The following is a 12,304-nucleotide window of genomic DNA, read 5'->3' as shown; positions in this document are numbered from 1 at the left end:
TAATGAAGACTATTTAAAAGAGGAAACCCGTATGAGCCAAAGATTCAAAGAAAGAGGCTATAGCCATGAAATGATAACAACAGCTGTAGATAAAGTCAGAAATCTAGACAGGGATGTTTTAATAACTAACTCCACAGATAGGAGACAGCCTAATAACAAATTGAGATTTATAACAACTTATCATAACCAGGCGTGGGAGATAAAGGAAAAAGTTTAACCAAGTTCTGGGAGATTTTAAAAACAGATGAGGACTTGATTGAACATGTGGGATCATATCCATCAATCATGTTCAAAAGATGAAAATCCCTTAAAGATACCCTGATGAATAATTTGATTAAAGAGCCTTTAAAGAAAAATCCAGTAATAGGGTTCTTCACTTGCATGAAATGCAAGGCCTGCAAATACAGTCAAAACTGCAAAACAGTGAAGCTTAGAAAAGACAAATCACCATTTAAGATCGCACGTCATTTCACACGTGACACTGAGTTTGCAGTGTACGCACTGAAGTGTCCGTGCGATCTTTTCTATATTGGAAGTACAACCAAAAAAGCCAAGCTAAGAGTGCTTGAACACTTGAGCGCCATCTCTAATAATGATAAACAGTATCCCGTAGCGCGACACTTCCATGACAAACACAACCAAAACCAAAAATTGCTGAAATTCTGTGTCTTGGACTCAATACCCCTAAGAGAAAGAGGTGGGAACCTGCTGATTGAATTGAGAAAACTAGAGTCCAAAATGATTATCAAGTACAACACCATGATACCTGGAGGATTAAATTTTGATGAGGAAATGTCAATTCACCTCAGATAATCATGAAATCTGTTTGACCCTTACGTATGCTCTTCCTAGATTGTTTTTAATTGATTGGTTTTAATTCACTATGAGGCAGTTCCCCTTGTATTAAATAGAGTGTATATGTTGTTTCTCTTGCAGAATGACGAATATGACAAAATACAAGATTTGGACGTGAATATACATTTTTGCTCACTTGAGCGGGACTTAAATGTCAACTTTGAACAATTGTTGTTATGATCAAGTCATCTCCAATAAGAGGATTCTATTTTTTATTTTCACTGATACACAAATTGAAAATCTAGAATGCAATATCAGGATAGCATTTTGTTTATAATTTTGCCCACTGGGGCTCTACAGCAACAATGTTGGAAAGTAATTATGCATAGAAAATACATCAGTATTATAATTGACAATATTGTAGTCCTTTATCTTGCCAAACATATGCAATGTAAATTAACAAGAGTCTCTTTACCTTATCTATTGTAATGAAGGAGGTTTCTGTCTCTTTAAATAGGAGCACTGAATCAAAAAAACTTTACCCGTGACAAAGCTGTGACTACAACAGCGAAACGCGTCAGGTGTATCCCGTTGTAACTTTAAGGATTAAATCGTTTCAAAATCAGTGGCGACGGCTCCAGTGCGATTATTGTCCAGGAATGGGTTGCGTTCGGATAGATATATATATATATATATATATATAGGTAAATCTCTTCTGGTGCCTGCAGAAGTGTAATCTGTTGTCGAATGTTAAGGTCATAACTTGGGTGGTGTGTGGTCACCCATAGATGTACAGGGGGTACGGAGCAACACCCATGTAAGACACTTGTACAATAGTGCAAACAAATACACACACACAATTTTTCATGTGTACGCGTAAATTAGGATATGTAACTGTTACAGTATCTTTATATTACATATGCAATAGGTCACTTGAGTCATATTATAAATATATAGTATATTTTAATAATTGGATCGTTTATAACATATCACACAGTGTCTACAAGAACCAGCGCTATTTAAAACATTGCTCACTGAGCGGCAACATGGATATATGTTTTTTGTTAACGTGTAGACATGAACTAGTTTGCCTGTAAAGTTAAGCTTCCATGCGCTACATTTTGAAAATAAAAAAAGCGCTTTTAAAGTAAGCAAAAAACAATAAAAGCCATGCTGCCTTTACAATAACAAAAGGAGCGCACCACTAAAGTTACTTCTATAAACAAGCAGGATGAGGGGCGGGAAGGGATTCTACAGCATACATAAAAATAGTAAAATGTCTCAGGGAATTGTTTTTGTGCAGGAAGGTGCCCCCTCCTGCACTAAAACTATCTGACCATAAATGCAAGCACCCTTGCACCATGGTGCAAGAGTGCCTGCATGGACGCTAGGCTGTGCAAGGTGCGCCAGTGCTGGGAAAAAGCAGGAATGTGCCGTAGTGCGATAAATACGGCACATTCCTGCCCTTTCCCTGTAATGCAGCTCGGTAAGGTGACGTGCTGCGCTGCGTTAAGATTTGATAAATTTGACCCTAGATTTCTGTGATTTCCACCAGACCGGCATATTGGTGTCCCTCGGAGCTTTCTATTATTGCATCCCGATATTTAACAAAGCAACTGACATACCTAAAACCAGCCATTGTCAGCAGTTGTCTCTGAGCCATCTGCAGAGAGGCCAAGGAATGGATGAGCATTGTGTTCCGAGCTCCTTTTTGACCCTGTGAGAGGCCCGGTGAGAAACTCGCAATGCCTTCCCGCAACTCCAGAGCTCTCTATCGTGGCCAGTTCTAAACACCTCGAGGTGACTCAATTCAACGTATATGCACCTCACAACATAATATATTACATCAAAAATATATATTAAAACTGATCATCCTGGAAATAGCCAACACGCTTATGGAGTACAAAATTGAATAAAACGTGAAATATAAACAGGAACTGAACTGAAGAGCGGACACGGGTTCCCTTTACGTTTTTAATATCATTTGTTCAGAAATTGTGTTTAACCAGGGAAGTTAAGGAGATGAATATAGGGGCCGATATAGACCCGTTACAATACGTTTTACATTTTCACCGGGTCTGAGACACGGAGGGACCCGGGCCACTGAAAGCCTCAGGTACTTAAGCAGAAAATCCACGCGCCTACTCGTCGAAGATTACTTCTGAGACATTCAGGCACTACAATCACCATCACCCCCTGCGAGGCCTTAGCAAGTGTCATATTAAACCTTTATTTCGTGCCAGGGTACCAGCGGGAGCCAGCAGATGGAGTGCAGCAAGGCGCAAAGGCTTCTGGGAGAATACAATGCTACCAGATGAACTCCTCGGCATGACACATCATGTACTGCTGTGGGCCGAGGCGACCATTCTGAAAAAGGGGGAGGGGGGGGAGGGTTTAAATCACAGTTGGAAGTGTTGTAAAAGGTTCTGGAAAAAAACAAAGGCCAAAAAATTTTACGAAAAAGCACATAAATGCACCAATATAACCCATTGCACATTTGTGCTCTGATTTTTCGAAGTTGGGAAGCAATGACGTGCACTTCTGGTACATTCCTGCATGGGGTGCTGCTGCAAATAATTTAATAGACACTTCTTACGCATTTTTGTGTGTTTCTTGAAATACCCACTTCTATTTTCTGTGCAACGACGTGGGTTTATATTATTTATTTATTTATATAGCGCACTACTCAGGGCGTCATTGTTTTATGTGTTTTTGTGAGTGGTGCGGGAGGGAGCATCCATCTGAACCCTCGGCCCCCAGCCGAGGGGCTGAATAAACAGGGGCTGGGAGAGCGGGCCGCTTCGTCTTCAAAGTCAAGGGGGAAGACACAGTACCACGATTATTTTTCAAAATCTCCCTCTTTGTAGTTCTGAAATGTTGGCAACTTGGCATGTATGGATGTATCCTCTCGATTAAAAGTTGGCAGAGGGAGATAAAGGAGCAGGAGGTGTGGCATGGTGGAGGAGGTGTGCCATGTGGTGGAACTAAGTGTGGATGAAATAAACGTTTCATGTTGCCAGTGTGCAGTCTGCACAGAGGAGTAAATGCGCTGTGAAGCAGGTACATTCCACACTTAAGCGCACAGATACATACATAGCATCAGGCTGCGCGCTCCAAGAATTCTTACTCCCCAGACATATATTTCCCTGCTTACTTATCACCATTTCAGACATTTCTTTCCGGCCGGGCAGGCGGCCTCCTCCTCCTCGGTGCAAACACAGCCCAGCTGTCTGCACTCAGACCCGCCCAGCTGTCTGCACTCAGACCCACCCAGCTGCCTCCAACCGGACCCTCCCAGCTGCCTCCAACCGGACCCTCCCATCCCTCCCCCACCCCAGGGGACCCCGAGACGTGGGGCCTCGGAGGGTGACAGAGTTCACAGCACGTTCAGCCTCCTCCAAGTGCACACCCGCAAAAATCCTGCAAAAACAGGTAGTGTGGCCGGGCCACTTCAGAGAGCAGGCCGCCCCAGGGTGAAAGAATGTGGATACAGAGAAATCCAAAGAAAGGAAAACAAGTCATATGGGAAGAAAACGAGAAACACACAGGAATGAAAAGACCTGTTACAGCAGACAGCAGCTGAGCCAAGCTGCAGCATCTGATATCACCCCCGCTGAGTCTTGCGCCAGTGAGTGAAATACAAACAAGCACTGATCGAGGCAATAGGCTTGGATGTAGTATCATGAAAAACGCTCAAAAGTGTCAAGTGTAGATATTATTGGTGCAGTGGCACCAGAGCGCTCAGCAGTGCGAGACGGCCATGCCAACATTTGGGCACACCTGGGAGGGCGATGAGAAAAAATTCAGAAGTGCTTTGGAATGAAAGTAGTATTACGCTGGGAAAAGCTAAAAGAGCATAATTGTTAGCTTTAACAAGCGCGAGGGTCGCGGGGCGGGGAGCCTGCGCGATTCCCTTGGGGGAGTATGTAAATGTAAATGTAAATGTATAGGCATTTATATAGCGCACTACTTACCCGTAGGGTCCCAAGGCGCTTCGACCGCTGCGAAACCCTTCCTGGCTTCCCTGAGAGATGGTCCCTTATTGGGTATCTCCAGGGTGAGACCAGGCATCCCCGGCGGTCTGGTGGGGCCGTTAGTGAAGATGAGGCAAGCTAATGCCCAGAGTTGCCGAGTGTGATCGCTGATCAGAGTGGGCACCGAGGCGAGAGAATTATCGAGTCCGCTGACCCTGGTCCAGAAACCTGCCGCGCCGGGAATCGAACCCTGGTCCCGGGCCGTCCTCTGCTCTCGGGTCTGCCGCCTCTAACCAGTGAGCCACACTACTTCACATATGGTGCCACACGCTCCCGCAATGAAATCGCCAGACATGCACGAGTTGCCATTGAAGGCAATGGAACGTGTGCACGTGTTTGGCTGAAAAGCCAAAGCGATAGGAATAGGTCATTTTGCCTTTGCAGCGAATGCGCGCTGCAGACACGTGACCTAAAAACACGGGCATTGTGCCAGAGGCCCCGCCCCTCTCCCAGCAACACTGCAAACGTGCCCTGTGGCGTGTTTTAAGTTGGAGAATTAATTCCCCTTCAACACTGGGGGTCCCTGGGGGCCAACTAGCCCACCAGGTACCTCCAGTATGTGCCTCAGGGCTGCCTTGCAGAGAGGTGGTCCGAGGCAACGCCCCTTTTAACACCTCTCTGCAACGCAGCTCTGTGGTGCTTAGTCGAGGTACCTGCAGGGCTAGCTGGACTCCAGGGACCCTTAATACTCAAGGGATTTAATCCCCCAATTTATAGCGCACCAGGGGGTGCGTTTGCACAGTTGTTGAGGGAGGGGGCGTGGCCCGATTTGACAAGTGTGCAAAAGCGCTCTGGCGCGTTTTAAGTTGGGGGATTAAGTGCCCTTAAATCCTAAGGGTCCTTGGGGGCCAACTAGCCCACCAGGTACCTCCAGGAAGCTGCGTTGCAGTGTTGGTGCAAGGCCATGCCCCCTTTCAATACACCACTCTGCAACTTAATTCCCCTTCAATCCTGAGGGTCCCTGGGGGCCAACTAGTCCACCGGGTAGCCCTTGTAAATGCCACAGGGCTGCATTCCAGAGAGGTGCTCCGAGGCCATGCCCCTTTTTACACCACGCGCCTTCTGGTGCATTGCTGGTGGGGCGATGAGGTCTTCTTGTGTCCTGAGGACCTCAACACACAAGTGGACTTCATCCTCTGAGCAGCAGTGCGACGGAAGCGGCGTTTGCCGCGTGGTGTAAAAAGGGGTGTGGCCTCAGAACACCTCTCTGAAAAACAGGTCTGTGGCACTTACTGGATGTACCTGATGGGCAACTTGGACACCAGGGACCTTCAGGATTCAAGGGGACTTAATAGGGATGTCAGTTAGAAATGAACATTTAAAAAACAATTGAAATTCAAAGGAAAAACCATAGGTTTCAGGTACGTTACAGTTAGAAAAAAACATAGGTTTCAGGGACGTTGAAGCTAGAAATTAGCATTTCAAAAACCTTAGAAATTCACTGAAAAATCCAAAGGTTTCAGGGACATTATAGTTAGCTGGACATTTCACTCTTACAAAACCATAGAAATTAGGCTTTTATAGTTATTTCAGCTAACTATAACTCACGCACCGCAATGCACTGCTCATGACGTCACATATTACATCATTCATGACATGGTCAGTGACATCACTGATTACATCATCCACATGAAAATCTGATGCACCTCTTTACACTCCAATATAACCTTTGATACACCCACTGTAAAATAGACTACCATTTTCTAAATCATTGACATACCAATACTAGTTATTACATACAAACTCACTGATTCCTAGGTCTACACACACCTTCACTCATTCATCCATGCAATCACTCATACATGCAGTCACTCATCAATACAACACTATCAAATGTACTCATACATCTATAGATACTCGCACACCGCCATTCATCCATGTGGTTACTCACACACCGTCAGTCATGCTAAGAATCAATCACATTCCCATTTACTCACTTATACACACACCACCTCACTTATTCATACAGATACTAATGCATACTTACTCTCTTATATAATCAGTGATACAAGTACACACTCATCCATACAGCCAGTCTTGCAATCATTGACTATCATTGTGGAAATTGAAGAAATTGATGTACATAAACAGCATTCATTTCCCTTCTTCTCCCACTCCTCTCCCTGTGAGCACCATGAATACTGTAAATTATTGACCGTATCACTCTGCCAGTAAGAGCCCATACCCATATGCATATGTACAGCCATTCTAGGCACCATGGCCCTTTTACCCATTGGAATCCCCGGCTTCCCTCCTGCGCGTATCTTAAACCCCCTCTCTCATGCATAGACCATGAAACCCTCTCCCTCTGCGCGACCCTGTTGTGAAAGGCAACCCTCCTGCTTGACCCGCACAAACCCCCCATTCCCTCTTGAAGAGACATCCTTCGCCTTAGCTGGCATAGCCCTCCCCAGCTGCACCTGACTGCCCCCGCTCTCTCATGTACGGGTCATAAGATCTCTCTCTCTCTCTCTATGTGACTCTGTCCCTGTGTCCACCCTGGCTTTCCCCCCCCTCCCTTCTCCTCCCATGGGCAAGTCATAAACCTTCTTCTTCTGCAAGACCCTGTCCTTGGGAGCCACGGCCGCGCCTGACCAACCCCTCCTTTCCTTCCATGAATGCCCCTCTGTTGACAAGCCTTCCCTCCGCGCTCGATTGTCCACGCAGCATGAATACCACTCCTTTGATGACCCCTTCCCCTCGAGTCCGGCTGACCACACATGTCCGAGGCCATCGCCTGAGCCAGGAGGTACCATTTACTGCCCTTATTGTATGAAGTCACTCCTCTTCAAAGGACCCACTATTGATCCTGGCCACCCCACCCCCTGGGCTATGATCAGGCGCACACATCCTAAACTGTTGACGGAACACTCAGCTGCGTGATTGCCCTCCCCTCTTATCAGCAGGTCAAGGGTCCCTATCGTGGACACATGTGGGGTAGGATTGACACGAGGATTATGGGGATGTATTTTCCTTGTTACACAATATCATGATTGTAATGCCAAATGTTCTGTAAAGTATAAAAGACGGAGTCTCAGCTCACTTGTTAGAGCACCTCCTGAAAGACACCGTGTTTCGTGTCCGAAATGACTGGCTCTCCTCATGAGAAATAAACTCTGTTCTTGATTCCTGCTTCCAGCGCCCGTCTCTTTATTTGGTAACTATTCAACATGGGAACTAAGAGGCGGTTTGCGCCAGCGGCCTGGGCATCAATGGTAATATGGGCTCATGTTCCACAATTGGCGTCCCAACGCGGGGTCCATCAGTGACATAAGGTCCGGTAAGAGAGATCCAGACGAAGAAGTGAACATCTGAATGATCGGAGTATACCTGCCTTGAGAGGGCCCTCGCCTGGCTGCCGATCGAAAAGAACTTCACCAATTCTGAACGGACTTCTCTCGAGTGACCTATTGTCCTGACTGGAATCCCACAGGAATGCTACATGGAGTAAGAGAACGATCGGGCGCTGGAAGAGGAAGACTAAGAACTGTCCGTATGGTCCGGTCCGGGTAAGATTAAGTAGGGTGTTTCTACGCCTGATTGGTAGGGTGGTCCTATCCACCTGATTGATTGATTGTTTGTATTGGAATCAGTATTTGTATACTGATATTGTTGGTATTGGTTCATTTAGCTTTGAATGCTACTTGACATATTGGTTCTCTTCTGGAGAACGAGACATTCTCTGTTTGCAAACAGCGGCGAATAGGAACGTCGTCCCTCTTTGCAGATAGAGAAGGGTAGGTAATGCAGACTTTTGTCCCCGTTGTAATCCGTCATGCCTACTTTTCTCCCCACTGATTGTTTGAAATCGATTAATAATCGATTGTTGCTCTTTGAGATCTTCCCTGTCCACAAACAGAGACGAATAGGAATATTCTGTTTCCTTTATGGATAGCGAAGGGCAGGTAATGCAGACATTTGTCCCCGTTGTAATCCGTCATGCCTGTTTTTCTCCCCACTGATTGATTTGTTGCCTGGACATTGTTGTTCCAGGAATTGTTTCGTTTGAGGTATTTTCTACTTGCAAACAACGTGGAATAGTAATATTCTGTCTAGTCTTTGCAGGTAGTAAAGGGTAGGTTATGCCCCTTTGTGAATTCGTCAGTCCTACCCACTCCCCACTGTTTGGTTATTTGGGGGGTAGCTCGCATGGTCCGCCCAGGAGACTACCCTTATGGAGGACATATGCTCCCCGCTCATGGGCCATTTAGTGGAAGTAGACCATCTGGTCCGTCCAGGAGGCTACCCTAGTAAGTGGAAGTACATCGCGTGGTCTGTCCAGGATGATACCCTAATGAAGGAATATATGTTCCCCTTTTGATCGACAATCTCGTTCCACCCCGGACCATTTATTGGAGGGAACTCGTCTGGTCCGTCCAGAAGTACCCCCTAGTGAAAAGGACACATAAAAATATGAAGTGATCACCGTTCCCTACTAACAGAAAACTTTAGCTCGAAACACGCTAAGGAAAAGAAGGTAAACTAAAAAGAAATCAGGCTAAGTCAGTAACCCCCTGATGAGCTTTTGACTTCGCTAAAAATAAGAAACATTAGAAATAGTTCGTAATAAGAAATATAAAATGGCGAAAAGTTTGACAGCAAAAATAGCCACGAGGTAGCTAGGCTTCACTGCCTATTCCTGCTCCCAACATGTCTGCCTCATTGCCCACCACGCCCAAATAACGGTCACACGAAATAGAAACAATTCAATAGGTACCTACCCCCATTCCGGAAGCTCCCGAAGTGCAACAGGTCCGCGGTTACGCCCATCCGGAGGGCGAGGCCTCGAGGTATGCGGGGCTCGCCTGGCCGCGGTCAGTAGGAGATGCTGGTGGGCAGGCGGCCCAAAGAATAATAAGGACCTCTCCACCTTTCCCTCTTCTGCCGCCCTGCAGGCCGCGGGGAGAGAGGAAGCTGTCTTGCCTCGGCCACCGACCACCCCTCTCTCTCTCACCCGATCCGGCTTTCGTCGAAGGTCGAAGCCAAAGCGAGGAGGGCGGCATTTCTTTGTGCTATAAATGGCCGTAACTACACCCAACGCCTGACAGTTGCAGGTAGTCCCGCCACATGTCAAAAAGGAAGGGGGGGGCTGTCTTGCCTCAGCCGCCGACCACCCCCCCCCATCTTCAATAGCCAGCACGGCCAATATCGAAGCGACGGAGCCGAGGAACGGCGCGGGGTCGCTGGAAGGGGGAGGTGACGCGAACGAGCCTCCCCCACCTCCCTCCAGGTGGAGGCTTCCAGCGACACCCCAACGCTCTTTGCTTAAAAAGGGTCCACATCAAAAAGCGGTCTTTTGCCCAAGACGGGCACGCACCCCATGCCTTCTCTCCTCAACCTTGAAGATTCTATGAGAGCCGGGGGGCACCCCGATCCCTCCGCACAGGCGCCCCCGCCCCCCTCACTGGAAACCGCGACATCGGTGCACTCCTGCCGGCACCAGCCTCAGTTTGGAAATGGCTAAAATGCAACCACGGCACAGACTTGTTCAGTTCCGGAGGAACACCAGAATGACCCGGTAGGAAAATTGTTGCCGCCCTCTCCACTCTTTGACTGTTGTTAGACCGTTACCACATTGTGCAAAACTTTTTGAACTACCAACGGAAGGTTCTGGTCCAACCACGAGTCATTGGAGATATTCTGACTGTGCTGGAACTCGCCTGACCCCACCCAAAATGGCGCCGACACAAAATGAGACTTTTTGAATAAACTTTGTTGCACCCTGACCGCGCAGCTTTTTGTCCCGAGATATGTATGTAGTTTTTTTTGGATAATGAAAGTAGATATGAAGGATATTGAGTATGTGTTTGGACAATGAACTGACTTAGGGTGGGTACTGATTATGATTTGGAAAATGAATTGGTGTAATTTAGATAAAGAATGAGTATTGGATAATGAATTTATGAATTAATTAAAACTGAATTCTTGACATGCATCATGCTTGCTCTGTAGGGAAGTTTGATACGATTTTATTGCACTGCTGCACTTTATGCAATGAACTGCCACCAACTTCGTCCTTCTTATGTACAGTTCCGATCTGCTCCGTGGCCGGTCCACTGGGTTATAGGCCTGTATTTATACATCAACCCTCTTTATTAAAAGTATTTTGAAAAAGAAAGCATGGTTGTAGCAGTTGCATTAATGAGTTTTGGATGTTTTGCTACTGTAAGCAAAGAATAAGTATGATGAAGAATGTAGATTAAAAAGGACCAGATATTTAGCAGCTACATTTTGTGTCACAGGCAGCCGGAAAAAGTGTTTTAGACGCCCTTGAAACAACACCACAGAAATGCCACCTGGCCGCCACCCTTGCACCCAACAAAAGGGATTGCGACCAAGTAACTCATGTAGATACGCAGATCATCAATGATTATCTGTCTGACATTACTGGTACCTCTGGGCTTAAACGCCGAGATGGTAAAGAAATGCAGTACGTGGAGATAGGTCGAGTATGTGGTAAGTAAAAACATTTCCGGACTACTGCATGCCGATGTGCTTTGAATGCTGCCCCCCCCACCCCTTCTTTCTCCTCCCTTCTGCAGGTCACGTCAGAACGTCGGCTGGAGTGTGGGAGAGCGATGGTCGAACCACCGACGAAAAGGGAAGGAGGGAATATGTGCATAGTCCTTATGACGATAAGTTTTCAAAAAGACGTAGACTTAAACATGACTGTTCCTCCTTAGAACATAGCGACTGGGAGGATGGACTGACATAGAAACTTGACGGGTACTGTATGACGACAATTGACTAAGAAATAACACGTTAGACAATGTAACTAGACATTTGACTAGGTAGGGTAAGGACAAGGGAAAGTGTGTGGGTAAGGGTTACCACGGCACCACCCGTCTGGAAAGTTAGAAATGTTGCGGATGTTCAAAATGCACTGCCCCCTTTCTCACACTCTTATAGATATAGCCAAGCTGTCCGACTGTTCTCCCGATCAATACTTGCCGTTGCCTCAGCCTGGGGAACTTCCCACCAAAGGAAGGAACTGAAAAATGGTTTAAGATCCAACCATGGGTAAATAGCGCGACCAGGTTAATTTCTGATCGACCAACCGAGGTGTAAGTATTGGCAATTGAGAGCACTCGCAGAGATAACAAGCGAGAAGGAAGAGGAGGGAAGGGTAGAAAGAGCTAAGCACATAGATAAATAGGATAGTAAAGATACGTGGGATATAATATGGATTTTGTTGGCCACCTGTTGTTTTCTGTTTTGTCGTGAATGTCTTATATATATGTAATACATGTGCTGTCTTCCCTGTCTGAGTTTGTGTGTATGTAATGTACGGATTTATGTCTTCCCTCTGTCTGTATTTGCGTGTTACCCGACCTTTGCTGTTCTGTGTTGTGAGCGCACTAAATGACCTATTTTCGTACACCTCTCTCTCTCTCTCTCTCTCACCACCCCCTTATCTCTCTCTCTCTCTCTCTCTCTCTCTCTACATGTCATACGTGTACCGAATGGCTCGTTTG

This window comes from Lissotriton vulgaris, chromosome 6 (genome assembly GCF_964263255.1).
Source record: "Lissotriton vulgaris chromosome 6, aLisVul1.2, whole genome shotgun sequence".
Taxonomy (NCBI): domain Eukaryota; kingdom Metazoa; phylum Chordata; class Amphibia; order Caudata; family Salamandridae; genus Lissotriton; species Lissotriton vulgaris.
This window is presented reverse-complemented; position numbering follows the sequence as displayed.